Source organism: Pseudophryne corroboree, unplaced genomic scaffold (assembly GCF_028390025.1).
Source record: "Pseudophryne corroboree isolate aPseCor3 unplaced genomic scaffold, aPseCor3.hap2 scaffold_1445, whole genome shotgun sequence".
Taxonomy (NCBI): Eukaryota; Metazoa; Chordata; class Amphibia; order Anura; family Myobatrachidae; genus Pseudophryne; species Pseudophryne corroboree.
Window position 1 is genome coordinate 9,741 of NW_026968074.1, and position 25,464 is coordinate 35,204.

Below are 25,464 nucleotides of genomic sequence, written 5' to 3' on the forward strand. Positions count from 1 at the left end.
GGCTTTATTTTTATGCTAACAAATTTGTTCTCTGAAAAGTGTCCACAAAGCCAAGTCTCTGATTAACACCTTTGTAGGGATGGTTTTTCACCTATTACTAAATTAAACTTGCTTCATTGGAAAGGCAGCAAGATGCATCCTCATTTCAATGTCTACTGAAATAATGCAAGTTGACACCAGGAAACATTAATGCCACTGCATCCTTGCTGCTTTCTCATGTGGAAGTCTGTTTAATGTGAAAACAAGGTGATATCTAATTAGCACACAGGTAAGGAATTAAGAAAATCTTTATTTAAGGGTGAAGATGTTTCTCACAAAATCGTTGCCCCAATGCATCATTGAAATTCAAGCTGGAAATATGATTTTAATATATCACTTGTACATTTTGTATTGCTCTTCTGGTGACAATGTAGTTTGTTTTTGTCAATTACCATTTTAATAATAGGGTAAAGAAAATAATTGAGGTGCAATTTAGTAATAGGTGAAAAACCATCCTTAAAAAGGTGTTAATCAGAGACTTGGCTTTGTGGACACTTTTCAGAGAACAAATTTGTTAGCATAAAAATAAAGCCAGAAAATGAAGAGCTGTTTAATCACTCAATTGGATTTTTCTGCCAGCATATTTTTTTTCTCTGCAACCCACTGCTAAATTGTGCTTCCTAGCTGTTTTTATAAAATCACTGAATCAAATCTAACTCTGATTACATCAGAGAAGGCCAGGTACCCTACACCATAACAGGGGGTTTGAAATTTTGACTTGTCTACTTAAAGATCACCAAAATCTGATAACAAGGTCAATTACGTCCCTGGGTGGGATTGAACCACCAACCTTTTGGTTAATAGCCGTACATACTAACTGATTGCGCCACAGAGACACTTTGCAAAAGTACATACTGACAAATGCTAATAAGCATTCATCTAAAACGTTTCCTAGAAAAACTTAAAAAAGTCAATAATCTGGAGAGTTTTTGTAAGATGTTTCTTCCATCAACCAACGAAGAAACACATTGGTACATTCCCATGATGAGTGAGTGCTTCAGGATCTCTTGCACTTACATGTGCAGCAGAGCACTGCAATGGAAGCATGCTGGGCCCATAACCCAGAGGTAGGCAGATTGAAACTATCCTCTGCTATATGCATTTTTTTTTGTTAATTAAAGTAATCCAAAACTGGGATTGATATTTTGTCTCTTTTATTTTTACTTAAAGTACAATAACTTTTACCATTTTAATTTGTTTGAATAGTATATTGACAGTATTGTTTTCTTTCAAAAATCCACTTCATTTTCTTTACCCTATTATTAAAATGGTAATTGACAAAAACAAACTACATTGTCACCAGAAGAGCAATACAAAATGTACAAGTGATATATTAAAATCATCTTTCCAGCTTGAATTTCAATGATGCATTGGGGCAACAATTTTGTGAGAAACATCTTCACCCTTAAATAAAGATTTTCGTAATTCCTTACCTGTGTGCTAATTAGATATCACCTTGTTTTCACATTAAACAGACTTCCACATGAGAAAGCAGCAAGGATGCAGTGGCGTTAATGTTTCCTGGTGTCAACCTGTATTATTTCAGTAGACATTGAAATGAGGATGCATCTTGCTGCCTTTCCAATGAAGCAAGTTTACTTTAGTAATAGGTGAAAAACCATCCCTACAAAGGTGTTAATCAGAGACTTGGCTTTGTGGACACTTTTCAGAGAACAAATTTGTTAGCATAAAAATAAAGCCAGAAAATGAAGAGCTGTTTAATCACGCAATTTGATTTTTTTGCCAGCATATTTCTTTTTCTCTGCAACCCACTGCTAAATTGTGCTTCCTAGCTGTTTTTATAAAATCACTGAATCAAATCTAACTCTGATTACATCAGAGAAGGCCAGGTACCCTACACCATAACAGGGGGTATGAAATTTGACTTGTCTACTTAAAGATCACCAAAATCTGAATACAAGGTCAATTACGTCCCTGGGTGGGATTGAACCACCAACCTTTTGGTTAATAGCCGTACACACTAACTGATTGCGCCACAGAGACACTTTCCAAAAGCACATACTGACAAATGCTAATAAGCATTCATCTAAAACGTTTCCTAGAAAAACTTAAAAAAGTCAATAATCTGGAGAGTTTTTGTAAGATGTTTCTTCTATCAACCAACGAAGAAACACATTGGTACTTTCCCATGATGAGTGAGTGCTTCAGGATCTCTTGCACTTATATGTGCAGCAGAGTACAGCAATGGAAGCATGCTGGGCCCATAACCCAGAGGTAGGCAGATTGAAACTATCCTCTGCTATATGCATTTTTTTGTTTGTTAATTAAAGTAATCCAAAACTGGGATTGATATTTTGGCTCTTTTATTTTTACTTAAAGTACAATAACTTTTACCATTTTAATTTGTTTTAATAGTATATTGACAGTATTGTTTTCTTTCAAAAATCCACTTAATTTTCTTTACCCTATTATTAAAATGGTAATTGACAAAAACAAACTACATTGTCACCAGAAGAGCAATACAAAATGTACAAGTGATATATTAAAATCATATTTCCAGCTTGAATTTCAATGATGCATTGGGGCAACGATTTTGTGAGAAACATCTTCACCCTTAAATAAAGATTTTCTTAATTCCTTACCTGTGTGCTAATTAGATATCACCTTGTTTTCACATTAAACAGACTTCCACATGAGAAAGCAGCAAGGATGCAGTGGCGTTAATGTTTCCTGGTGTCAACCTGTATTATTTCAGTAGACATTGAAATGAGGATGCATCTTGCTGCCTTTCCAATGAAGCAAGTTTAATTTAGTAATAGGTGAAAAACCATCCCTACAAAGGTGTTAATCAGAGACTTGGCTTTGTGGACACTTTTCAGAGAACAAATTTGTTAGCATAAAAATAAAGCCAGAAAATGAAGAGCTGTTTAATCACGCAATTTGATTTTTTTGCCAGCATATTTCTTTTTCTCTGCAACCCACTGCTAAATTGTGCTTCCTAGCTGTTTTTATAAAATCACTGAATCAAATCTAACTCTGATTACATCAGAGAAGGCCAGGTACCCTACACCATAACAGGGGGTATGAAATTTGACTTGTCTACTTAAAGATCACCAAAATCTGAATACAAGGTCAATTACGTCCCTGGGTGGGATTGAACCACCAACCTTTTGGTTAATAGCCGTACACACTAACTGATTGCGCCACAGAGACACTTTCCAAAAGTACATACTGACAAATACTAATAAGCATTCATCTAAAACGTTTCCTAGAAAAACTTAAAAAAGTCAATAATCTGGAGAGTTTTTGTAAGATGTTTCTTCTATCAACCAACGAAGAAACACATTGGTACTTTCCAATGATGAGTGAGTGCTTCAGGATCTCTTGCACTTATATGTGCAGCAGAGTACAGCAATGGAAGCATGCTGGGCCCATAACCCAGAGGTAGGCAGATTGAAACTATCCTCTGCTATATGCATTTTTTTGTTTGTTAATTAAAGTAATCCAAAACTGGGATTGATATTTTGGCTCTTTTATTTTTACTTAAAGTACAATAACTTTTACCATTTTAATTTGTTTTAATAGTATATTGACAGTATTGTTTTCTTTCAAAAATCCACTTAATTTTCTTTACCCTATTATTAAAATGGTAATTGACAAAAACAAACTACATTGTCACCAGAAGAGCAATACAAAATGTACAAGTGATATATTAAAATCATCTTTCCAGCTTGAATTTCAATGATGCATTGGGGCAACGATTTTGTGAGAAACATCTTCACCCTTAAATAAAGATTTTCTTAATTCCTTACCTGTGTGCTAATTAGATATCACCTTGTTTTCACATTAAACAGACTTCCACATGAGAAAGCAGCAAGGATGCAGTGGCGTTAATGTTTCCTGGTGTCAACCTGTATTATTTCAGTAGACATTGAAATGAGGATGCATCTTGCTGCCTTTCCAATGAAGCAAGTTTAATTTAGTAATAGGTGAAAAACCATCCTTACAAAGGTGTTAATCAGAGACTTGGCTTTGTGGACACTTTTCAGAGAACAAATTTGTTAGCATAAAAATAAAGCCAGAAAATAAAGAGCTGTTTAATCACTCAATTGGATTTTTCTGCCAGCATATTTCTTTTCTCTGCAACCCACTGCTAAATTGTGCTTCCTAGCTGTTTTTATAAAATCACTGAATCAAATCTAACTCTGATTACATCAGAGAAGGCCAGGTACCCTACACCATAACAGGGTGTTTGAAATTTTGACTTGTCTACTTAAAGATCACCAAAATCTGATAACAAGGTCAATTAGGTCTCTGGGTGGGATTGAACCACCAACCTTTTGGTTAGTAGCCATACATACTAACTGATTGCGCCACAGAGACACTTTCTGAAAGTACATACTGACAAATGCTAATAAGCATTCATCTAAAACGTTTCCTAGAAAAACTTAAAAAAGTCAATAATCTAGAGAGTTTTTGTAAGATGTTTCTTCTATCAACCAACGAAGAAACACATTGGTACTTTCCCATGATGAGTGAGTGCTTCAGGATCTCTTGCACTTATATGTGCAGCAGAGTACAGCAATGGAAGCATGCTGGGCCCATAACCCAGAGGTAGGCAGATTGAAACTATCCTCTGCTATATGCATTTTTTTGTTTGTTAATTAAAGTAATCCAAAACTGGGATTGATATTTTGGCTCTTTTATTTTTACTTAAAGTACAATAACTTTTACCATTTTAATTTGTTTTAATAGTATATTGACAGTATTGTTTTCTTTCAAAAATCCACTTAATTTTCTTTACCCTATTATTAAAATGGTAATTGACAAAAACAAACTACATTGTCACCAGAAGAGCAATACAAAATGTACAAGTGATATATTAAAATCATATTTCCAGCTTGAATTTCAATGATGCATTGGGGCAACGATTTTGTGAGAAACATCTTCACCCTTAAATAAAGATTTTCTTAATTCCTTACCTGTGTGCTAATTAGATATCACCTTGTTTTCACATTAAACAGACTTCCACATGAGAAAGCAGCAAGGATGCAGTGGCGTTAATGTTTCCTGGTGTCAACCTGTATTATTTCAGTAGACATTGAAATGAGGATGCATCTTGCTGCCTTTCCAATGAAGCAAGTTTAATTTAGTAATAGGTGAAAAACCATCCCTACAAAGGTGTTAATCAGAGACTTGGCTTTGTGGACACTTTTCAGAGAACAAATTTGTTAGCATAAAAATAAAGCCAGAAAATGAAGAGCTGTTTAATCACGCAATTTGATTTTTTTGCCAGCATATTTCTTTTTCTCTGCAACCCACTGCTAAATTGTGCTTCCTAGCTGTTTTTATAAAATCACTGAATCAAATCTAACTCTGATTACATCAGAGAAGGCCAGGTACCCTACACCATAACAGGGGTATGAAATTTGACTTGTCTACTTAAAGATCACCAAAATCTGAATACAAGGTCAATTACGTCCCTGGGTGGGATTGAACCACCAACCTTTTGGTTAATAGCCGTACACACTAACTGATTGCGCCACAGAGACACTTTCCAAAAGTACATACTGACAAATACTAATAAGCATTCATCTAAAACGTTTCCTAGAAAAACTTAAAAAAGTCAATAATCTGGAGAGTTTTTGTAAGATGTTTCTTCTATCAACCAACGAAGAAACACATTGGTACTTTCCAATGATGAGTGAGTGCTTCAGGATCTCTTGCACTTATATGTGCAGCAGAGTACAGCAATGGAAGCATGCTGGGCCCATAACCCAGAGGTAGGCAGATTGAAACTATCCTCTGCTATATGCATTTTTTTGTTTGTTAATTAAAGTAATCCAAAACTGGGATTGATATTTTGGCTCTTTTATTTTTACTTAAAGTACAATAACTTTTACCATTTTAATTTGTTTTAATAGTATATTGACAGTATTGTTTTCTTTCAAAAATCCACTTAATTTTCTTTACCCTATTATTAAAATGGTAATTGACAAAAACAAACTACATTGTCACCAGAAGAGCAATACAAAATGTACAAGTGATATATTAAAATCATCTTTCCAGCTTGAATTTCAATGATGCATTGGGGCAACGATTTTGTGAGAAACATCTTCACCCTTAAATAAAGATTTTCTTAATTCCTTACCTGTGTGCTAATTAGATATCACCTTGTTTTCACATTAAACAGACTTCCACATGAGAAAGCAGCAAGGATGCAGTGGCGTTAATGTTTCCTGGTGTCAACCTGTATTATTTCAGTAGACATTGAAATGAGGATGCATCTTGCTGCCTTTCCAATGAAGCAAGTTTAATTTAGTAATAGGTGAAAAACCATCCTTACAAAGGTGTTAATCAGAGACTTGGCTTTGTGGACACTTTTCAGAGAACAAATTTGTTAGCATAAAAATAAAGCCAGAAAATAAAGAGCTGTTTAATCACTCAATTGGATTTTTCTGCCAGCATATTTTTTTTCTCTGCAACCCACTGCTAAATTGTGCTTCCTAGCTGTTTTTATAAAATCACTGAATCAAATCTAACTCTGATTACATCAGAGAAGGCCAGGTACCCTACACCATAACAGGGGGTTTGAAATTTTGACTTGTCTACTTAAAGATCACCAAAATCTGATAACAAGGTCAATTAGGTCTCTGGGTGGGATTGAACCACCAACCTTTTGGTTAGTAGCCGTACATACTAACTGATTGCGCCACAGAGACACTTTCTGAAAGTACATACTGACAAATGCTAATAAGCATTCATCTAAAACGTTTCCTAGAAAAACTTAAAAAAGTCAATAATCTAGAGAGTTTTTGTAAGATGTTTCTTCTATCAACCAACGAAGAAACACATTGGTACTTTCCCATGATGAGTGAGTGCTTCAGGATCTCTTGCACTTATATGTGCAGCAGAGTACAGCAAAGGAAGCATGCTGGGCCCATAACCCAGAGGTAGGCAGATTGAAACTATCCTCTGCTATATGCATTTTTTTGTTTGTTAATTAAAGTAATCCAAAACTGGGATTGATATTTTGGCTCTTTTATTTTTACTTAAAGTACAATAACTTTTACCATTTTAATTTGTTTTAATAGTATATTGACAGTATTGTTTTCTTTCAAAAATCCACTTAATTTTCTTTACCCTATTATTAAAATGGTAATTGACAAAAACAAACTACATTGTCACCAGAAGAGCAATACAAAATGTACAAGTGATATATTAAAATCATATTTCCAGCTTGAATTTCAATGATGCATTGGGGCAACGATTTTGTGAGAAACATCTTCACCCTTAAATAAAGATTTTCTTAATTCCTTACCTGTGTGCTAATTAGATATCACCTTGTTTTCATATTAAACAGACTTCCACATGAGAAAGCAGCAAGGATGCAGTGGCGTTAATGTTTCCTGGTGTCAACTTGTATTATTTCAGTAGACATTGAAATGAGGATGCATCTTGCTGCCTTTCCAATGAAGCAAGTTTAATTTAGTAATAGGTGAAAAACCATCCTTACAAAGGTGTTAATCAGAGACTTGGCTTTGTGGACACTTTTCAGAGAACAAATTTGTTAGCATAAAAATAAAGCCAGAAAATGAAGAGCTGTTTAATCACTCAATTGGATTTTTCTGCCAGCATATTTTTTTTCTCTGCAACCCACTGCTAAATTGTGCTTCCTAGCTGTTTTTTATAAAATCACTGAATCAAATCTAACTCTGATTACATCAGAGAAGGCCAGGTACCCTACACCATAAGAGGGGGCTTGAAATTTTGACTTGTCTACTTAAATATCACCAAAATCTGATCACAAGGTCAATTACGTCCCTGGGTAGGATTTAACCACCAACCTTTTGGTTAATAGCCGTACACACTAACCAATTGCGCCACAGAGACACTTTGCAAAAAGTACATACTGACAAAGGCTAATAAGCATTCATCTAGAACGTTTCCTAGAAAAACTTTAAAAAGTCAATAATCTGGAGAGTTTTTGTAAGATGTTTCTTCCATCAACCAACGAAGAAACACATTGGTACTTTCCCATGATGAGTGAGTGCTTCAGGATCTCTTGCACTTACATGTGCAGCAGAGTACAGCAACGGAAGCATGCTGGGCCCATAACCCAGAGGTAGGCAGATTGAAACTATCCTCTGCTATATGCAATTTTTTTTGTTAATTAAAGTAATTCAAAACTGGGATTGATATTTTGGCTCTTTTATTTTTACTTAAAGTACAATAACTTTTACCATTTTAATTTGTTTTAATAGTATATTGACAGTATTGTTTTCTTTCAAAAATCCACTTAATTTTCTTTACCCTATTATTAAAATGGTAATTGACAAAAACAAACTACATTGTCACCAGAAGAGCAATACAAAATGTACAAGTGATATATTAAAATCATCTTTCCAGCTTGAATTTCAATGATGCATTGGGGCAACGATTTTGTGAGAAACATCTTCACCCTTAAATAAAGATTTTCTTAATTCCTTACCTGTGTGCTAATTAGATATCACCTTGTTTTCGCATTAAACAGACTTCAACATGAGAAAGCAGCAAGGATGCAGTGGCGTTAATGTTTCCTGGTGTCAACCTGTATTATTTCAGTAGACATTGAAATGAGGATGCATCTTGCTGCCTTTCCAATGAAACAAGTTTAATTTAGTAATAGGTGAAAAACCATCCTTACAAAGGTGTTAATCAGAGACTTGGCTTTGTGGACACTTTTCAGAGAACAAATTTGTTAGCATAAAAATAAAGCCAGAAAATGAAGAGCTGTTTAATCACTCAATTGGATTTTTCTGCCAGCATATTTTTTTTCTCTGCAACCCACTGCTAAATTGTGCTTCCTAGCTGTTTTTATAAAATCACTGAATCAAATCTAACTCTGATTACATCAGGGAAGGCCAGGTACCCACACCATAACAGGGGGTTTGAAATTTTGACTTGTCGACTTAAATATCACCAAAATCTGATCACAAGGTCAATTACGTCCCTGGGTGGGATTGAACCACCAACCTTTTGGTTAATAGCCGAACACACTAACCGATTGCGCCACAGAGACACTTTGCAAAAAGTACATACTGACAAAGGCTAATAAGCATTCATCTAGAACTTTTCCTAGAAAAACTTTAAAAAGTCAATAATCTGGAGAGTTTTTGTAAAATGTTTCTTCCATCAACCAACGAAGAAACACATTGGTACTTTCCCATGATGAGTGAGTGCTTCAGGATCTCTTGCACTTACATGTGCAGCAGAGTACAGCAACGGAAGCATGCTGGGCCCATAACCCAGAGGTAGGCAGATTGAAACTATCCTCTGCTATATGCAATTTTTTTTTGTTAATTAAAGTAATTCAAAACTGGGATTGATATTTTGGCTCTTTTATTTTTACTTAAAGTACAATAACTTTTACCATTTTAATTTGTTTTAATAGTATATTGACAGTATTGTTTTCTTTCAAAAATCCACTTAATTTTCTTTACCCTATTATTAAAATGGTAATTGACAAAAACAAACTACATTGTCACCAGAAGAGCAATACAAAATGTACAAGTGATATATTAAAATCATCTTTCCAGCTTGAATTTCAATGATGCATTGGGGCAACGATTTTGTGAGAAACATCTTCACCCTTAAATAAAGATTTTCTTAATTCCTTACCTGTGTGCTAATTAGATATCACCTTGTTTTCGCATTAAACAGACTTCAACATGAGAAAGCAGCAAGGATGCAGTGGCGTTAATGTTTCCTGGTGTCAACCTGTATTATTTCAGTAGACATTGAAATGAGGATGCATCTTGCTGCCTTTCCAATGAAACAAGTTTAATTTAGTAATAGGTGAAAAACCATCCTTACAAAGGTGTTAATCAGAGACTTGGCTTTGTGGACACTTTTCAGAGAACAAATTTGTTAGCATAAAAATAAAGCCAGAAAATGAAGAGCTGTTTAATCACTCAATTGGATTTTTCTGCCAGCATATTTTTTTTCTCTGCAACCCACTGCTAAATTGTGCTTCCTAGCTGTTTTTATAAAATCACTGAATCAAATCTAACTCTGATTACATCAGGGAAGGCCAGGTACCCACACCATAACAGGGGGTTTGAAATTTTGACTTGTCGACTTAAATATCACCAAAATCTGATCACAAGGTCAATTACGTCCCTGGGTGGGATTGAACCACCAACCTTTTGGTTAATAGCCAAACACACTAACCGATTGCGCCACAGAGACACTTTGCAAAAAGTACATACTGACAAAGGCTAATAAGCATTCATCTAGAACGTTTCCTAGAAAAACTTAAAAAAGTCAATAATCTGGAGAGTTTTTGTAAAATGTTTCTTCCATCAACCAACGAAGAAACACATTGGTACTTTCCCATGATGAGTGAGTGCTTCAGGATCTCTTGCACTTACATGTGCAGCAGAGTACTGCAATGGAAGCATGCTGGGCCGATAACCCAGAGGTAGGCAGATAGAAACTATCCTCTGCTATATGCATTTTTTTTTAATTAAAGTAATCCAAAATTGGGATTGATATTTTAGCTCTTTTATTTTTACTTAAAGTACAATAACTTTTACCATTTTAATTTGTTTAATAGTATATTGACAGTATTGTTTTCTTTCAAAAATCCACTTAATTTTCTTTACCCTATTATTAAAATGGTAATTGACAAAAACAAACTACATTGTCACCAGAAGAGCAATACAAAATGTACAAGTGATATATTAAAATCATCTTTCCAGGTTGAATTTCAATGATGCATTGGGGCAACGATTTTGTGAGAAACATCTTCACCCTTAAATAAAGATTTTCTTAATTCCTTACCTGTGTGCTAATTAGATATCACCTTGTTTTCACATTAAACAGACTTCCACATGAGAAAGCAGCAAGGATGCAGTGGCGTTAATGTTTCCTGGTGTCAACCTGTATTATTTCAGTAGACATTGAAATGAGGATGCATCTTGCTGCCTTTCCAATGAAGCAAGTTTAATTTAGTAATAGGTGAAAAACCATCCTTACAAAGGTGTTAATCAGAGACTTGGCTTTGTGGACACTTTTCAGAGAACAAATTTGTTAGCATAAAAATAAAGCCAGAAAATGAAGAGCTGTTTAATCACTCAATTGGATTTTTCTGCCAGCATATTTTTTTTCTCTGCAACCCACTGCTAAATTGTGCTTCCTAGCTGTTTTTATAAAATCACGGAATCAGATCTAACTCTGATTACATCAGGGAAGGCCAGCTACCCACACCATAACAGGGGGTTTGAAATTTTGACTTGTCGACTTAAATATCACCAAAATCTGATCACAAGGTCAATTACGTCCCTGGGTGGGATTGAACTACCAACCTTTTGGTTAATAGCCGAACACACTAACCGATTGCGCCACAGATACACTTTGCAAAAAGTACGTACTGACAAAGGCTAATAAGCATTCATCTAGAACGTTTCCTAGAAAAACTTTAAAAAGTCAATAATCTGGAGAGTTTTTGTAAGATGTTTCTTCCATCAACCAACGAAGAAACACATTGGTACTTTCCCATGATGAGTGAGTGCTTCAGGATCTCTTGCACTTACATGTGCAGCAGAGTACTGCAATGGAAGCATGCTGGGCCCATAACCCAGAGGTAGGTAGATTGAAACTATCCTTTGCTATATGCATTTTTTTTGTTAATTAAAGTAATCCAAAACTGGGATTGATATTTTTGCTCTTTTATTTTTACTTAAAGTACAATAACTTTTACAATTTTAATTTGTTTTAATAGTATATTGACAGTATTGTTTTATTTCAAAAATCCACTTAATTTTCTTTACCCTATTATTAAAATGGTAATTGACAAAAACAAACTACATTGTCACCAGAAGAGCAATACAAAATGTACAAGTGATATATTAAAATCATCTTTCCAGGTTGAATTTCAATGATGCATTGGGGCAACGATTTTGTGAGAAACATCTTCACCCTTAAATAAAGATTTTCTTAATTCCTTACCTGTGTGCTAATTAGATATCACCTTGTTTTCACATTAAACAGACTTCCACATGAGAAAGCAGCAAGGATGCAGTGGCGTTAATGTTTCCTGGTGTCAACCTGTATTATTTCAGTAGACATTGAAATGAGGATGCATCTTGCTGCCTTTCCAATGAAGCAAGTTTAATTTAGTAATAGGTGAAAAACCATCCTTACAAAGGTGTTAATCAGAGACTTGGCTTTGTGGACACTTTTCAGAGAACAAATTTGTTAGCATAAAAATAAAGCCAGAAAATGAAGAGCTGTTTAATCACTCAATTGGATTTTTCTGCCAGCATATTTTTTTTCTCTGCAACCCACTGCTAAATTGTGCTTCCTAGCTGTTTTTATAAAATCACTGAATCAAATCTAACTCTGATTACATCAGGGAAGGCCAGGTACCCACACCATAACAGGGGGTATGAAATTTTGACTTGTCGACTTAAATATCACCAAAATCTGATCACAAGGTCAATTACGTCCCTTGGTGGGATTGAAACACCAACCTTTTGGTTAATAGCCGAACACACTAACCGATTGCGCCACAGAGACACTTTGCAAAAAGTACATACTGACAAAGGCTAATAAGCATTCATCTAGAACGTTTCCTAGAAAAACTTAAAAAAGTCAATAATCTGGAGAGTTTTTGTAAGATGTTTCTTTCATCAACCAACGAAGAAACACATTGGTACTTTCCCATGATGAGTGAGTGCTTCAGGATCTCTTGCACTTACATGTGCAGCAGAGTACTGCAATGGAAGCATGCTGGGCCGATAACCCAGAGGTAGGCAGATTGAAACTATCCTCTGCTATATGCATTTTTTTTTAATTAAAGTAATCCAAAATTGGGATTGATATTTTAGCTCTTTTATTTTTACTTAAAGTACAATAACTTTTACCATTTTAATTTGTTTAATAGTATATTGACAGTATTGTTTTCTTTCAAAAATCCACTTAATTTTCTTTACCCTATTATTAAAATGGTAATTGACAAAAACAAACTACATTGTCACCAGAAGAGCAATACAAAATGTACAAGTGATATATTAAAATCATCTTTCCAGCTTGAATTTCTATGATGCATTGGGGCAACGATTTTGTGAGAAACATCTTCACCCTTAAATAAAGATTTTCTTAATTCCTTACCTGTGTGCTAATTTTCACATTAAACAGACTTCCACATGAGAAAGCAGCAAGGATGCAGTGGCGTTAATGTTTCCTGGTGTCAACCTGTATTATTTCAGTAGATATTGAAATGACGATGCATCTTGCTGCCTTTCCAATGAAGCAAGTTTAATTTAGTAATAGGTGAAAAACCATCCCTACAAAGGTGTTAATCAGATACTTGGCTTTGTGGACACTTTTCAGAGAACAAATTTGTTAGCTTAAAAATAAAGCCAGAAAATGAAGAGCTGTTTAATCACTCAATTGGATTTTTTTGCCAGCATATTTCTTTTTCTCTGCAACCCACTGCTAAATTGTGCTTCCTAGCTGTTTTTTTTTTATAAAATCACTTAATCAAATCTAACTCTGATTACATCAGAGAAGGCCAGGTACCCTACACCATAAGAGGGGGTTTGAAATTTTGACTTGTCTACTTAAAGATCACCAAAATCTGATAACAAGGTAAATTACGTCCCTGGGTGGGATTGAACCACCAACCTTTTGGTTAATAACCAAACACGCTAACTGATTGCGCCACAGAGACACTTTGCAAACGTATGTTCTGACAAACGCTAATAAGCATTCATCTAGAACGTTTCCTAGAAAAACTTTAAAAGTCAATAATCTGGAGAGTTTTTGTAAGATGTTTCTTCCATCAATCAACGAAGAAACACATTGGTACTTTCCCATGATGAGTGAGTGCTTCAGGATTTCTTGCACTTACATGTGCAGCAGAGTACTGCAATGAAAGCATTCTGGGCCCATAACCCAGAGGTAGGCAGATTGAAACTATCCTCTGCTATATGCATACTATATTATTGCATACTATGCAATAATGTTTCAATTTGCATTACCCAGCAGAATTAGCTTTGCATATATAGATATAGTGCAGCAGAATATATTGGTGGTTGTAGTCAATTGTAATTACCTGTAGGTGACAAGAAGAGAAGAAACGTAAATTCACAATCGACATCAGCTGAAGATAAATTGATACTGATTGAACGCTGCTGTTATGTGTCAATTTTATCACGCTTTGATAAAAATGCACGCTTAGATCAATAAATGCACAGCCAAATGGCTTTGCACAGCCTACACCATTGGACTTAAGTAGAAGACTATTACAAGTGAAACCAATAATTGAAATCTGTAACCACCCCCCACCCCCTCAAATGCCAGGCAATAAATTACCTTAAAAACAACAACCAGGCATTCCACAAAGATTAAACTGGGTCTATATCATTCAAAACTTTAAAAAAGTACTTCAAAATCACATACTATGCAATAATGTTTCAATTTGCATTACCCAGCAGAATTAGCATTGCATATATAGATATAGTGCAGCAGAATATAATGGTGGTTGTAGTCAATTGTAATTACTCAGCAGAATTAGCTTTGCATATATAGATATAGTGCAGCAGAATATATTGGTGGTTGTAGTCAATTGTAATTACCCAGCAGAATTAGCTTGCATATATAGATATAGTGCAGCAGAATATATTGGTGGTTGTATTCAATTGTAATTACCCAGCAGAATTAGCTTTGCATATATATAGTGCAGCAGAATATATTGGTGGTTGTAGTCAATTGTAATTACCCAGCAGCAGCTCTACTGCACTCAACATCACCAGTGCTCACAATATATATAATGCTATATACTATGCCATAGTGGTGCTTACTATATAACACCTCCTACTGCGTTCCCCCTGGCAATGAGCATGACACCCAGAGAGTGAAACCCCTGGCAATGAGCATGACACCCAGCACGTGAAACTCTTGGCATTGAGCAGTTTTTGTAAAAGTAATTAGAAGCTTTACTGTAGGGCATAGTGTATCACAGATATTGTGGTGAGTGACATAATATGTTCCAAAGGGCATTAATGTGTGGGGCTTAACATGGTGGAAATGACTGTACTTTTTTCCCTGTGGTGGCCGAGGTCTGTTGGTGCAGGGTCAAGAACTGGGGTGTAAGGTAGTCTTTGCCTGAAAGGCTACGCCCATTTTATGGAGACCATACCCATTTTTGCGAGGTCACGCCCCCCCATCCCGTCCGGAGCGCTCATGCAAATATAGTTTTTTTTATATATATATATGGGGGAGGGGCACAATTTTTAATGCCAATGGTGGCGGGGGGCACGCATTTTTAAATCTCGCATTTGAAGCCAAATTGTTTAGAAACACCCCTGCAAGAAAATATCTGCAAATCCAATGTTACCATAAGTGTGGCATATACCTGCGCTTGCTCGCGGGGTGAGAACATCTCCCTAATTTAATTCAGCGATATGAATAGAGGTTGTGCAGCAGCCACAGAAAGGGTTAATCTCTGCAGCTTGTCACTAAATTACATTGTGGCAATTTTAGCTGGGAGCTGCAATAATTACTCTAATACATAACACAACCAACACTTCTATATTCACACAATATACTGCATGGTGAATATAGAAGTGGTGCTTGCTAAACAGCACCTCCTACTGCATTCCACATCACCGCTGGTCACACTCATATCAGGCCCATAATGCTGTATACTATGCCATAGTGGTGCTTACTATATAACACCAGGTGCTGTGCAGTGGTCAAAACACACTAACTGGTCCCATGCTGTTGTTGAACTAAAGGCCTATACACACGATGAGATTCGGTCTATGCTAATAGGTTTAAAAAGGTTACATAAAAGCTACTTTGGGGTATATGCAATTCACGGCGAATCGCGGCAAATTATGGCCGTTTTTAAATTCGACACAATTCGACATGTGAATTCCGGCAGGTGGCTGCCGGAATTCACCATATTCAATGAAAAACGGATTCGACAGTCCCGCGGGCGAAAAACGGACAATTTGACGTATTTTGCCGCGAATTAAAAAAACGGGAAAAAACGGAAAAAACACGGAAAAAAAAATGGCGTGGGGTCCCCCCTCCAAAGCATAACCAGCCTCGGGCTCTTCGAGCTGGTCCTGGTTCCAAAAATGCGGGGGGAAAATTGGGCAGGGATCCCCCGTATTTTTAAAACCAGCACCGGGCTCTGCGCCTGGTGCTGGTGCAAAAAATACGGGGGACAAAAAGAGTAGGGGTCCCCCGTATTTTTTACACCAGCATCGGGCTCCACTAGCTGGACAGATAATGCCACAGCCGGGGGTCACTTTTATGCAGTGCCCTGCGGCCGTGGCATTAAATATCCAACTAGTCACCCCTGGCCGGGGTACCCTGGGGGAGTGGGGACCCCTTCAATCAAGGGGTCCCCAGCCACCCAAGGGCAAGGGGTGAAGCCCGAGGCTGTCCCCCCCATCCAATGGCTGCGGATGGGAGGCTGATAGCCTAGAGTAAAATGACAAGAATATTGTTTTTTCCAGAAGAACTACAAGTCCCAGCAAGCCTCCCCCGCATACTGGTACTTGGAGAACCACAAGTACCAGCATGCGGGAGAAAAACGGGCCCGCTGGTACCTGTAGTTCTACTGGGGAAAAAATACCCAAATAAAAACAGGACACAGACACCGTGACAGTAAAACTTTATTACACACTGCCGACACATTCATACTTACCTATGTTGACACGCCGACTGCCACGGTCTCCGACGATCCGAGGGTACCTGTGAAAAAAATTATACTCACCTTCCAGCGTCCAGAGGTACATCCACGTCCAGAGATACATCCACGTACTTGGCAAAAAAAGAAAACGGACACACGGACCACCGGACTGAAAGGGGTCCCATGCTGACACATGAGACCCCTTACCCCGAATGCCGGGACACCACGTGACTCCTGTCACTGAAGTCCCTTCAGCCAATCAGGAAGCGCTACTTCCGTGGCGCTCACCTGATTGGCTGTGCGCTGTCTGTGCTGTGACAGCGCATCGCACAGCTCCGTCCATTATATTCAATGGTGGGAACTTAGCGGCTAGCGGTGAGGTCACCCGCCGGTCAGCGGCTGACCGCGGGTAACCCCACCGCTGACGGCAAAGTTCCCACCATTGAAACTAATGGACCGAGCTGTGCGATGCGCTGTCACAGCACAGACAGCGCACAGCCAATCAGGTGAGCGCCACGGAAGTAGGCGGCGGCTTAGCGTGTGTAACTCTGCTAAATTCGCCTTGCGACCGATCAACTCGGAATGAGGGCCTATATTTCTTTATATAATGGACACCTCAGTTTCTATTCATTCATGTCCTGCCCCCTACTCTGTCAGACCCCTTCCCCTCTACTTTTCTGACCCCAAACGCCACTCATTCTTGTTGAGTGCTGGTGGGCCCATTCAGAATTTTGCTATGGGGACCACAAAGGTCTAGTTACGTCACTGGGCAGGGTTATAGAGGAGGCGGTGCAAGGCATCCTGGGAACAGTCAAAGCTTTAGCCTGTTGGTGCCTTGGATCAAGATCCAACTCTACACCCCTATGTTAGTGTAGTGCCTTTTGGGGTTAAGGTTTTACAGAAAGTTACAGGTTTTTTTAATTTAGTAAAATATGCCCCATTTTAAAGATAGGGCATTTAAATTTGTTGCACCTGTGCAGTACATAGCAGCCTGCAGGGCATGTACAGTGGCTTCATTTGGGTGCACATACATTGCCGGCTCCTGGTCGCAAACTGAAATTATTGTGTGTAAGTGTAATTAGCGGTGTTTATGTCATACAGGGGGGTGGGGGAGGTTTGTGGTTGGTGGGGGGCACGCTGTGTGATTATTATCCTGCATCTATACATACATGCGCTGACACCTGGACATACACTGATGTACCCACACCTAATATCCATACATACACACCCTGACACCTGGACATACACTAACATTCCCACACCTGCATCTATACATACACACGCTGACACCTGGACATACACCAACATACAAGCACCTGCATCTATATATACACGCGCTGACAAATGGACATACACCGACGTACCCACACTTGCATCTATACATACATGCACTGACATCTGGACATACAAGCACCTGCATCTATACATACACGCGCTGACATCTGAACCTACACTGACGTTCCCACACCTGCATCTATACATACACATTCTGACACCTGGACATACACAGACGTACCCTCACCTGTATCTATACATACACGCGTTGACACCTGGACGCACACCGACGTACACACACCTACATCTATATATGCATGGATGCAAATGTGGGTACGTTGTAGCATACCGCTGTGTTTCACCAACCATCACAGCGCTCTCCCCCTGTTTTCTTTCATTACTCACGTGAGTTACATATGAACTTTAACTGCAGTAAATAAGAGGCGTTGGTTACAACTGTTGCTGTTCATCCACAAGAAGGAATTTAATGTATCAATTACAATTGGAAAGTAACGATTTAATTACAACAGCTGTATCCAGGAGGATTTTTTGGACACTTTAATAGACATTCCGTTGTCATCAAGGGCAATATGAAATAGATACTGATTACATTTAGATATGGATAGTGGTGCCTATATATGTTGACTCCATTGTATTTTGTTGAATGTGGGTTTCTTCTGTCTATATATATTTTTTTTAAAATAAAGAGCTTGTATATTCTATTTTTTGCGCTCCCTTGATAACAAGTGTGATTATCTTTAAAATTTGGTTTATTATTGGTAGAACAGTACTAACTATGGGAGCAGCATTTTATAATATATGGTAAAAATTAATAGATGTATAAAGATTAAATAAGCAACAAATTGGTGAAATAGATAAGTTTTGATAGGAGCGCTGGGTTCTATATATATATATATATTGACATTTGGTTATATATATGTATAGACTTTATAAATTCTTGACAGAGATGTGCCTGAGCAGCAGCCCTCCCCAGCCCTATCTCAAATCATACTTATTTTGCATAGGAGATACCATGGTCATGAAGATTGTTCTCCCAGGGTGAGGTTCATTCATTGCATTCTGGGTATGCTGATCCCTGTGATTTCCCCAAATGTGGGAAACTGGACTGCATTATTTGTGGTAGTGAGGTACTGTGTTTGTGCTTTCCTCTGGTCAGCTCTGGTAAAAGTCAGATTTCTTTATCTCAGATCTTCCTCTAGCCTTGTTCTTCTTTCGAGAGTTCCCTTGTGCTGCCTCAGTTGGATCTCCTTCACTTGACAGGGGGGTGCCCGAGCAGCGACCCTCCCCAGCTCTAGCCCAACTCCTACTTACCTGCCAGGTGAGATACTATGATCATGAAGGTGCTTCTCCCAGGGCAAGGCTCACCCATTGCACTCTGGGTGTGCTGCTCCTGCGGTTTCCCCAAATGTTGGACACTTGACTGCATAATTTGTGTTTCCCCTGGTCGGCTCTCGTATAATATAGATCTCTTTGTCTCAGGTCTCTCTCCAGCCTAGTTTGCTGTCTGTTTCCACTTCTCTTTTCTTGAGCCACTCCCTTCTATGCCCTTGCTCACTATCCTGACTTCTCCAGTCTGCTTACTTTGTGCCTTCCAACGCACAATACAAACTACAGGTAGTGCTGCAGGGCCCACGCCCTTTTACTTGCCTTACAGAGCAGCTCTGGAGCTGTTACAGTGCCCAGCTGCTGCAAGAAATCAGCTTGAATGCTTCAGGGGCTGGGGCATAGCCAACATGAGCCCCACACCGAAGGAGGGTGGAGGTGTTTAATGTGAACTAGGGGTCATCCAAGCGCCGCAAAAGGCCGCCATGCCCTGCACGCCCCTTTTCTCTTTTCATATGCAGACGAGGGTTGACGCCAACTTTGACCCACTGCTTGGATGACATCACCATATGCAAATCCATCTGCTGCAGGCCTTCCCCCAGGAATGCTTGCACTAGTTGTTGCATTTGGTTTGTTGTTTGGGGGTGCTTCAGTATTAGGCAGCCTTCTGCCCTCCCATGTTCATCTGAAAATATGTGTTCTCCCTGCAGTTGTTGTCCCCAGATGAGAGTTTCCTTATGCTGCCTCAGTCGTTAACCGTGGCTGGATCTTATTGGCACTCGCGGTCGGGATATTCCTCCCTGCCGTGGGGTAGAGACCTCCTTTTGCTCGGTCTCAAATTGCTTTTTCCCCTTCACCGCTGTCTTTACATCAGACGTCCGCCGTGATGTAGCTCGTTAATGAATGGGCTTATATCTCAGCAATCAGAGTGTCTGGTAGTCACCTTCCTTACGCGTTTCTCCGCTGTTATCCAAGAGCGGTTTCGTCAGAGGATACATCAGCAGCCTAGCAGGCTCTTTTTAAAATGCACCGGACCAATAGCATTACTAATTAGTTGATTGGATATATACATGTACTAATTGGATGCATACATGTAATGACTCACATATGGAACAACTTTCTAATTGCAATTGCACATATAAAGGCATTTCATAATATAAAAATAAGCAACATGGTGATTAAAAATAATAATAAAATAAGCAACAAGGTGGTTTAAAAAATAACAGAAAATATATAATCTATATACAGATTAACCTCTAATCTTTCAATCAATACCTCATCTCTATAATCACATACACATAATTCAGAGACCCAGCACTAAGGATCCCCATTTACTTATATAAAACCTTTTAGGGTAACATAAATCCAACACACTACTAAAGCAGCTCTTGTGGCGCAGGGGAAACATCACCTGCACTCTATGCAGCGAGTCCCATGTTCGAATCCAACCCGCTCAGCTTAACATCCATATTATTTATTTACTTTTAATGGGATCATTCTATCAATTCATTTTTACCTTTAATTTTTGTTAATATTATTTCTATATTTCATTATTTTAACCCCTGGAATAATTACATTGCTGCTTAAACAACAAAAAGAATTGAAGAAAGAATAATTATTAAACAGACAATTTAAGGATTCGAAGATTTAAAGATTTAAAGATGTAAAAATTTAAAACAGGGAGGGGGGGGGGGGGAGGGAGGGGGGCCTTTTGGGAGAAGGAGGGAAAAAAAATAAAAAAATAAAAAATATATATATATATAGAACCAAGAGAAAGTGTAAAAAGAGGATGGAGGAAGAAATCTGATGTTCATCATTACTAGTGGATTTTACTAAAGAACTTTAAAGGAACACACACAACAGGATTATACAGTTTCATACTAAGAGGAATGCTGTTCCCAAAATAGCTACTTCTAATAATTTTGTTTATTTATTAAACATACAATAAATGGATATTCAATAAATAATATATTAGGTAAATCAATAGATAAAATCTTCAGAGACTGCCAATGTTGTTCAGTTCGATGCTCTCAATCAGACCATCAGGTGTAGGGGTACCCAAAGAAAAAATCCAAAATGCCTCCCTTGTCAAGTAAAGGAGATTCAACTGAGGCAGCACAAGGGAACTCTCATCTGGGGACAACAACTGCAGGGAGAACACATATTTTCAGATGAACATGGGAGGGCAGAAGGCTGCCTAATACTGAAGCACCCCCAAACAACAAACCAAATGCAACAACTAGTACAAGCATTCCTTGGGGAAGGTCTGCAGAAGATGGAATTGCATACGGTGATGTCATCCAAGCAGTGGGCCAAAGTTGGCTGGAACCCTTATCTGCATATGAAAAGAGAAAAGGGGTATGCAGGGCATGGCGGCCTTTTGCTGCGCTTGGATGACCCCTAGTTCGCATTAAACACCCCCACCCTCCTTCGGTGTGGGGCTCATGTTGGCCATGCCCCAGCCCCTGAAGCATTCAAGCTGATTTCTTGCAGCAGCTGGGCACTGTAACAGCTCCAGAGCTGCTCTGTAAGGCAACTAAAAGGGTGTGGGCCCTGCAGCACTACCTGTAGTTCGCATTGTGCGTTGGAAGGCACAAAGTAAGCAGACGGGAGAAGTCAGGGTAGTGCGCAAGGGCATAGAAGGGAGCGGCTCAAGAAAAGAGAAGTGGAAACAGTCAGCAAACTAGGCAGGAGAGAGACCTGAGACAAAGAGATCTGAATTATATGAGAGCCGACCAGGGGAAACACAAATTATGCAGTCAAGTTTCCCACATTTGGGGAATTCAAAGGGGCAGCACACCCAGAGTGCAATGGGTGAGCCTTGCCCTGGGAGAAGCACCTACATGATCATAGTATCTCACCTGGCAGGTAAGTAGGAGTTGGGCTAGAGCTGGGGAGGGTCGCTGCTCGGGCACCCCCCTGTCAAGTGAAGGAGATCCAACTGAGGCAGCACAAGGGAACTCTCGAAAGAAGAACAAGGCTAGAGGAAGATCTGAGACAAAGAAATCTGACTTTTACCAGAGCTGACCAGAGGAAAGCACAAACACAGTCCCCCACTACCACAAATAATGCAGTCGAGTTTCCCACATTTGGGGAAATCACAGGGGTCAGCATACCCAGAATGCAATGAATGAACCTCACCCTGGGAGAACAATCTTCATGACCATGGTATCTCCTATGCAAAATAAGTATGATTTGGGATAGGGCTAGGGAGGGCCGCTGCTCAGGCATATCTCTGTCAAGTAAAGGAGATTCAACTGAGGCAGCACAAGGGAACTCTCATCTGGGGACAACAACTGCAGGGAGAATACATATTTTCAAATGAACATGGGAGGGCAGAAGGCTGCCTAATACTGAAGCACCCCCAAACAACAAACCAAATGCAACAACTAGTACAAGCATTCCTGGGGGAAGGTCTGCAGAAGACGGATTTGCATACAGTGATGTCATCCAAGCAGTGGGCCAAAGTTGGCTGGAACCCTCATCTGCATATGAAAAGAGAAAAGGGGTATGCAGGGCATGGCGGCCTTTTGCGGCGCTTGGATGACCCTTAGTTCGCATTAAACACCCCCACCCTCCTTCGGTGTGGGGCTCATGTTGGCAATGCCCCAGCATTCAAGCTGATTTCTTGCAGCAGCTTGGCACTGTAACAGCTCCAGAGCTGCTCTGTAAGGCAAGTAACAGGTTGTGGGCCATGCAGCACTACCTGTAGTTTGCATTGTGCATTGGAAGGCACAAAGTAAGCAGACAGGAGAAGTCAGGATAGTGCACAAGGGTATAGAAGGGAGGGGCTCAAAAAAAAAGAAGTGGAAACAGACAGCAAACTAGGCTGGAGAGAGACCTTAGACAAAGAGATCTGAATTATATGAAAGCCGACCAGTGGAAACACAAATTATGCAGTCAAGTTTCCCACATTTGGGGAAATCACAGGGGCAGCACACCCAGAGTGCAATGGGTGAGCCTTGCCCTGGGAGAAGCACCTTCATGATCATAGTATCTCACCTGGCAGGTAAGTAGGAGTTGGGCTAGAGCTGGGGAGGGTCGCTGCTCGGGCACCCCCCTGTCAAGTGAAGGAGATCCAACTGAGGCAGCACAAGGGAACTCTCGAAAGAAGAACAAGGCTAGAGGAAGATCTGAGACAAAGAAATCTGACTTTTACCAGAGCTGACCAGAGGAAAGCACAAACACAGTCCCCCACTACCACAAATAATGCAGTCGAGTTTCCCACATTTGGGGAAATCACAGGGGTCAGCATACCCAGAATGCAATGAATGAACCTCACCCTGGGAGAACAATTTTCATGACCATGGTATCTCCTATGCAAAATAAGTATGATTTGGGATAGGGCTGGGGAGGGCCGCTGCTCAGGCACATCTCTGTCAAGTAAAGGAGATTCAACTGAGGCAACACAAGGGAACTCTCATCTGGGGACAACAACTGCAGGGAGAACACATATTTTCAAATGAACATGGGAGGGCAGAAGGCTGCCTAATACTGAAGCACCCCCAAACAACAAACCAAATGCAACAACTAGTACAAGCATTCCTGGGGGAAGGTCTGCAGAAGACGGATTTGCATACAGTGATGTCATCCAAGCAGTGGGCCAAAGTTGGCTGGAACCCTCATCTGCATATGAAAAGAGAAAAGGGGTATGCAGGGCATGGCGGCCTTTTGCGGCGCTTGGATGACCCTTAGTTCGCATTAAACACCCCCACCCTCCTTCGGTGTGGGGCTCATGTTGGCAATGCCCCAGCCCCTGAAGCATTCAAGCTGATTTCTTGCAGCATCTGGGCACTGTAACAGCTCCATAGCTGCTCTGTAAGGCAAGTTAAAGGGTGTGGGTCCTGCAGCACTACCTGTAGTTCGCATTGTGCATTGGAAGGCACAAAGTAAGCAGACGGGAGAAGTCAGGATAGTGCGCAAGGGCATAGAAGGGAGCGGCTCAAGAAAAGAGAAGTGGAAACAGACAGCAAACTAGGCTGGAGAGAGACCTGAGACAAAGAGATCTGAATTATACGAGAGCCGACCAGGGGAAACACAAATTATGCAGTCAAGTGTCCCACATTTGGGGAAATCGCAGGAGCAGCACACCCAGAGTGCAATGGGTGAGCCTTGCCCTGGGAGAAGCACCTTCATGATCATAGTATCTCACCTGGCAGGTAAGTAGGAGTTGGGCTATAGCTGGGGAGGGTCGCTGCTCAAGCACCCCTCTGTCAAGTGAAGGAGATCCAACTGAGGCAGCACAAGGGAACTCTCAAAAGAAGAATAAGGCTAGAGGAAGAAATGAGACAAAGAAATCTGACTTTTACCAGAGCTGACCAGAGGAAAGCACAAACACAGTCCCCCACTACTACAAATAATGCAGTCAAGTTTCCCACATTTGGGGAAATCACAGGGGTCAGCATACCCAGAATGCAATGAATGACCCTCACCCTGGGGGAACAATCTTCTTGACCATGGTATCTCCTATGCAAAATAAGTATGATTTGAGATAGGGCTAGGGAGGTCCGCTGCTCAGGCACATCTCTGTCAAGTAAAGGAGATTCAACTGAGGCAGCACAAGGGAACTCTCATCTGGGGACAACAACTGCAGGGAGAACACATATTTTCAGATGAACATGGGAGGGCAGAAGGCTGCCTAATACTGAAGCACCCCCAAACAACAAACCAAATGCAACAACTAGTGCAAGCATTCCTGGGGGAAGGCCTGCAGCAGATTGATTTGCATATGGTAATGCCATCCAAGCAGTGGGTCAAAGTTGGCTTCAACCCTCGTCTGCATATGAAAAGAGAAAAGGTGCGTGCAGGGCATGGCGGCCTTTTGCGGCGCTTGGATGACCCCTAGTTCGCATTAAACACCTCCACCCTCCTTCGGTGTGGGGCTCATGTTGGCTATGCCCCAGCCCCTGAAGCATTCAAGCTGATTTCTTGCAGCAGCTGGGCACTGTAACATCCCCAGAGCTGCTCTGTAAGGCAAGTAAAAGGGTGTGGGCCCTGCAGCACTACCTGTAGTTTGCATTGTGCATTGGAAAGCACAAAGTAAGCAGACGGGAGAAGTCAGGATAGTGCGCAAGGGCATAGAAGGGAGCGGCTCAAGAAAAGAGAAGTGGAAACAGACAGCAAACTAGGCTGGAGAGAGACCTGAGACAAAG

At 39.8% G+C, this 25,464-nt stretch overlaps 8 non-coding genes and 2 pseudogenes across 8 annotated transcripts; 2 read left to right on the forward strand and 8 right to left on the reverse strand.

Moving 5' to 3' along the window:
- Window positions 1–10,156: 10,156 nt before the first annotated feature.
- On the reverse strand, window positions 10,157–10,230 carry TRNAN-AUU (transfer RNA asparagine (anticodon AUU)). Its single transcript has one exon. It is a non-coding gene; the product is annotated as a tRNA-Asn (tRNA).
- Window positions 10,231–13,643: 3,413 nt separating this feature from the next.
- TRNAN-AUU (transfer RNA asparagine (anticodon AUU)) lies at window positions 13,644–13,717 on the reverse strand. Its single transcript has one exon. It is a non-coding gene; the product is annotated as a tRNA-Asn (tRNA).
- Window positions 13,718–18,976: 5,259 nt separating this feature from the next.
- On the forward strand, window positions 18,977–19,140 carry LOC134997566 (U1 spliceosomal RNA). The gene has a single exon (XR_010200040.1). It is a non-coding gene; the product is annotated as a U1 spliceosomal RNA (small nuclear RNA).
- A 152-nt stretch (window positions 19,141–19,292) lies between these two features.
- LOC134997581 (U1 spliceosomal RNA) lies at window positions 19,293–19,434 on the forward strand (annotated as a pseudogene).
- A 2,612-nt stretch (window positions 19,435–22,046) lies between these two features.
- On the reverse strand, window positions 22,047–22,188 carry LOC134997579 (U1 spliceosomal RNA; annotated as a pseudogene).
- Window positions 22,189–22,340: 152 nt separating this feature from the next.
- LOC134997578 (U1 spliceosomal RNA) lies at window positions 22,341–22,504 on the reverse strand. The gene has a single exon (XR_010200052.1). It is a non-coding gene; the product is annotated as a U1 spliceosomal RNA (small nuclear RNA).
- Window positions 22,505–23,166: 662 nt separating this feature from the next.
- LOC134997572 (U1 spliceosomal RNA) lies at window positions 23,167–23,329 on the reverse strand. Its single transcript, XR_010200046.1, has one exon. It is a non-coding gene; the product is annotated as a U1 spliceosomal RNA (small nuclear RNA).
- Window positions 23,330–23,481: 152 nt separating this feature from the next.
- LOC134997558 (U1 spliceosomal RNA) lies at window positions 23,482–23,645 on the reverse strand. Its single transcript, XR_010200032.1, has one exon. It is a non-coding gene; the product is annotated as a U1 spliceosomal RNA (small nuclear RNA).
- Window positions 23,646–24,316: 671 nt separating this feature from the next.
- Window positions 24,317–24,479, reverse strand: LOC134997570 (U1 spliceosomal RNA). Its single transcript, XR_010200044.1, has one exon. It is a non-coding gene; the product is annotated as a U1 spliceosomal RNA (small nuclear RNA).
- Window positions 24,480–24,631: 152 nt separating this feature from the next.
- On the reverse strand, window positions 24,632–24,795 carry LOC134997564 (U1 spliceosomal RNA). The gene has a single exon (XR_010200038.1). It is a non-coding gene; the product is annotated as a U1 spliceosomal RNA (small nuclear RNA).
- Between the last annotated feature and the right edge of the window lie 669 nt (window positions 24,796–25,464).